This window comes from Cyprinus carpio, unplaced genomic scaffold, assembly GCF_018340385.1.
Source record: "Cyprinus carpio isolate SPL01 unplaced genomic scaffold, ASM1834038v1 S000006811, whole genome shotgun sequence".
NCBI lineage: Eukaryota > Metazoa > Chordata > Actinopteri > Cypriniformes > Cyprinidae > Cyprinus > Cyprinus carpio.
The window spans coordinates 50,477-55,394 of NW_024879397.1; the positions used below are offsets into that span (position 1 = coordinate 50,477).

Genomic DNA, 4,918 nt, shown 5'->3' on the forward strand with positions numbered 1-4,918 from the left:
TTTCTCTGTGTGTTTCAGTTTCTCTGTGGTTCATGAATGATGGTAGAATTGGAAAATTTGCATTCATGTCATTCTCTTGATGATAACAAAGTCAAAATGACATCAGATATGTGTCAGACATAATTCATAAAACTTAAGTGTTTAAATATCCATGTATACCAACATCAATATGTTTGTCTGTCTGTGTGTATACTATTATTATTTTTTGTTCATTTTAGAGACTCTGGGAACAGGAACCACTGTGGTTTGTTTCTTACTAAACACTTGTTCTGCCCACTTACTTGACATTTATTCGCTCATCAGGTCTGACAAGTAACAAGTCAAAGTCTCTCCGCCCATCAGGTTGCCAGGGAATGTTACAGTCTCTTCACAGCACTTGTTCAGTCTGTCAGGATGAAGACGAGAGAGAGAGGAACTATGAGACAGATCTTTCTGGATTGAGCCCAGATATGACAACCAAAAACCTTAATGCAGGTATCTATATCCATCTAGTCTCTTCAGTAGAGAATAACTGTTTTCTATCTGTTTGTGTTAATATCAAGCAAAATCTGAACAGCAATTCATGGAAAATCCAGACTATATTCCGTTGTTTTCAATTCTCTCTCTTTCTTTCACTTTTTCCTCTGTAGGTCATAATGAGAATGTCTCTGGAAATTCTGTCTTTTTCTCCTGCTCTTACAGTAAAGTCAAGGCATGACAGTGTATTGAGACACAATGACAGTGGGAATATATAAGGCATTATTCAGAGAAAGTTTTTACTTGATGCACAACATTCTATTAGAAGATTTTACAAAGGATGCTTCAATCGCATACTCGTGTAAGTACAAGTAATTTTACTGATTTAATTTATTGCTCAGTCCACGCCAGCCCACACAAACTGGTGAGCCTCGATAGAAACCATGTTCCAGGTGGGGTGGGGGCTCTCGGTAGAAATCAGCAAGGTGAGGGGGTGCAAGTAACAAAGTGGCCAGGTCAGGCCCCCTTGGGCCAGCTCGTGGGGCCAAGACTCTTACTGCTGTTCATTACACTTATAGGGTCAAATGGCACATCAGATGTAGGAAAAGAGTAGCCTATTTTTATTTATTAAATGTAATTACTGCTCAGTGAACTTTGCACAATATTTTGTAGTTTAACCAATGAAGAAAGAAGTTTTTGTCATTTCTTTTATTGATTAACTAAAGTCCACATATGACAGACAGATGATTGGAGACAAAACAACTGAGATCTGAAACATTGATATTGATCAGAAACAGTTCGATATTGATAATGGTGAAGATAAAGTAGAAGATCAAGAGTCAGAGTACATGTGAAAAGCATGTGAAAGTCAATGTGTGTCTCAGGAGTTTTGAATATGAAGTAAATATGAGAAAGATCTGGAGTGTATTTCTGACAATTTCACCTGGTAACTGTTGACGACACTCATGTCTTACTTATACGTACTTACGTACAGTTGACGTTTGACGTCTGTAGGACGACATATGGGCCATTGAAGCAGAAGTTGAAAAAGTAGTATTTCACTCTAATTTCAGAAATATTTATAAGCAATATAGTCAAATAAAACATATTGATGTTATTGGGACAGCACCATGAACAGGTACGTTTGATGATTTCAGAATGAAACACTGTTTGGACAAACACGTATTTCTCAACAATGAAGGTCTGATGTAGTTTGTCGATCAGATTTGTGTTTGGCCTGCTCTGTTTGGGTTGTCAAATGTTTCAGTTAATCTAAAATTAAAAAGGGAAAACTTTTAAGCATTGTGAATACATTATTAAACATGAATTATCATGATCCTGATTATCAGCTTTATCTGCCGTAACTATTATTTTGGTTTAGCTGTTAGCAATTAGCATTTTGCATGATCTTTTGTTCTCATGTTTGTGTTTCATGTGTAGTTAGTTTTAGTTGATAGTAGTTTGATTTGTCCAGTTTTACAGTGAAATCAAGGTCTTACCAGTAGGGTAAAATGGGTGAGGACTGTCTCCTTCAAGAACATTTACTGCCAAATTATAACAATACAGAATTTATTGACATGGTAGAGTGTCTCTAACCTACCTTACCTTTAGTGTGTGTTATGTGGGAATCAGACACATTATGCTGGTGTTGCTTGAATCATGCTATTCAAGCTAAAAGTAGTTGAAGAAACTTAATGAAGGTCTGATGTTTGCATGCTTATGAGCACTTGACCTCCTGGGTTTGGTTTGTCAAATAAAAATGTAAAAGGGAAAACTTTTAAGGGCCATAAATGCATTAAAAATGAATGATTATAAAATTTTTACAAGCTTTTTAAAAAACTAAAAAAAAAAAAAAAAAAAAACAGTTAACGTTTTGTATTGTAAATAACGTTGCTTTAATCATGCTATTTGTTGAGGAAGTTTAAGGAACTTTTCCTGTTTCTGCAGTTGCTGCTTCATCTGTGTGTTGGCTGTGCTGATAAACAAAGGTGAGAACAAAAACTACATTTTATTTAATTTTTTCCTGAAGTGTAAAGTTAAAAATGGCCCCCTCAAAATGGGGCCAAAGACCCAAGGCGATGTCTTACAGCAAAATATTAGGTTGCTTGAAAATGTTAAAGTGGTAAAGAGTGAGTGAGAGTTAATTGGAGGCATTAAGCTTACCTCCACTTCAGGATGAAACAGTCTGAGAGAAAATTATTACAGAGGAGTGGGTAAAATTAGTGTATGTATGCTATTATCTAAATAAAAACTTTTTTCTATTTTTGTGTTTTCGGGTAAGTGTTGAAATGTACTGCTCTTTCAAGTATCCATCTCTGTATGCTTTCTTTTATATTTTGTCATTATAAAAAAATATTCACTTCAGTAAAGTAAGTTACATCGCTAAGATGCAAAAATTTCTACCAGTTTAGTTTAAGTAATAATTCTTTTTTCTCCAAAAAAAATAAAATTATAAGTAGATTAATTCTTGGCCTTTAGATAAATTATTATGTTCTTGTAGTCAGATGCCCCGGTTGCTTCTTTTTGCTCCCAGGTAGAGCGGCCATTTTTGCTATTTATATTTCTGTGCCTCTTACATCTAAAATTGTTTCTACACATAATGGATTGTTGGGTGATGCATAACTATCCTCAACATGCTAAACTCTCATGTAAATGTAGCTAAGAAGCTTATCAGTATATGGACATTTGTTCCTAACCTGGTACCCCATCTTACTCTATAAATACCAGATTGTGTATTTACTGTAAAATTTGTATGGTTTTCGTGTATGCAGGTCACTCTAAATGGGAAGGCTTTTATTGGTGGTTCATTGTCCTTCGTGTTCTTCAACTAAACTTCCAAGACATTGATGTGAGCTGGAACACGTAATTGCTCTAAAATAAATTATTTGATATTATTCCACACAGTACTTCACCAGTGACACAGGATCCAGAGTACAGGAAAAAATTGAAACTTTCCCTCAAGTAGGAGGTAATATCTGAAGAAATACTCCATCAAACTCAGCAATCTTCAACACACGTCACCAGGACGGTGCATTTGCTACATCAAAACTCAGATGAATATCAGACTATAAGAAGCACAGTCATCAATGGTATGTGAAATTGGTTGATTAGTGCATGAAGTTTTTAATTTAAAAGTTCTTTGTTTTAAAATCTAAATGCAGAAGCTTGATTTATCCAATATCTGAGGATTCACCAGTGATGTTGCAGTCTCAATGCTGCAGTAGGCCTTTTTTATACCAAATAGATCCATTTTATTTGCCTTTATCACAGTGAGGTAATATTTTTCTGTCAAACTTTTTTTTTCTTTCTCCAAAAATCAGTATCCACTGAACAAAGGAAACCAAGGAGGAAACAGACCACATGAGGGAATAGGGAGGCCATCACTGTCTTTGCTTCAATAGTTTGCATTATGTCACCTGTGGTACTTATATTGCTTTATAATTTTTAAATGCCAGTTTTCTGGAGAAAAAAAGGTACTCCAAGCAGCCATGGGCCAGCTGGAAAGCTTGGCATGGAGTTTAGCCACTCTCTGTGAGTCTTGACTGCTTTGTACACTATATACATCAGTAAAGGCCCAGTAATCGCGGCAATGCAGTTGGTAAATGACACACAAATTAATACAGCTTTTCTTTTTGCATTAAACATGGAGTCAGAGGATGAGTTTGGTGTTTTCATTGTTGCTTTAGCATCTTCAGATAAAAAGATAAATAAATCAACATGTTAACGTGATTTGTTTTGACGAACAGAAAACAGCTGGAATGATTTATCATTTTTGAAATTGAGGGTAAAATTAGGGGTTCTCCCATGGAAACAAACATAAATCACAGAATTATTATTATTATTATTATTATTGTGTATTATTATTTATTTATTTATTTTGGTGAATGTACAAATACTTAAAGTTCCTGTAAGGGGAGTAGGTTTAGAGTGTATATATTTTGGTGTGTGTGATAGAATATATGGTTTTGTACAGTAGAAAAACCATTACCTATGGAGGAAGTTCCCACATGGATAGCAAAGTGTGTGTGTGTGTTACATTTTTACTTGTGTTTATGGTATAAGGCCACCAGAGGCTGGGTAGTAGCGATTTTACATGCTGTCTGGATTACGTAATCAGATTCCAAATCTCAGAAGTACTTGTAGTAAAGTAAACTACTTTTTAAAATACTTTCGTAATCAGACTACAGTTACTTTTTATGGATTACATGATTATATTATTTACACAATGGTAATAAGTTGTTCACAGTAATTGATTCGTTTCCTTTTTAACGTTTATATTTTTCCTAATAAACCTGCGGTTTTTATATACATTAAATGATTCTTGAGGTTTTCTGGCCGGAGGAGAGGAAGGGATATCAGATAAGCTCAGAAGAAATCAGCAACAGAATACTTGGAAAATAAGCGGGTAAAGCAGCCTTTAATCACTGGATGTACTGACATCATTTCATTTTTAAAGAAAGTC

The 4,918-nt window shown here is 34.9% G+C and overlaps 1 long non-coding RNA gene across 1 annotated transcript; it reads left to right on the top strand.

The window, feature by feature from the left end:
- The first annotated feature begins 326 nt into the window (after positions 1-326).
- Positions 327-2,665, top strand: LOC122144977. The gene is made up of 3 exons (XR_006160009.1): positions 327-474; positions 630-817; positions 2,404-2,665. It is a non-coding gene; the product is annotated as an uncharacterized LOC122144977 (long non-coding RNA).
- Positions 2,666-4,918: the final 2,253 nt, after the last annotated feature.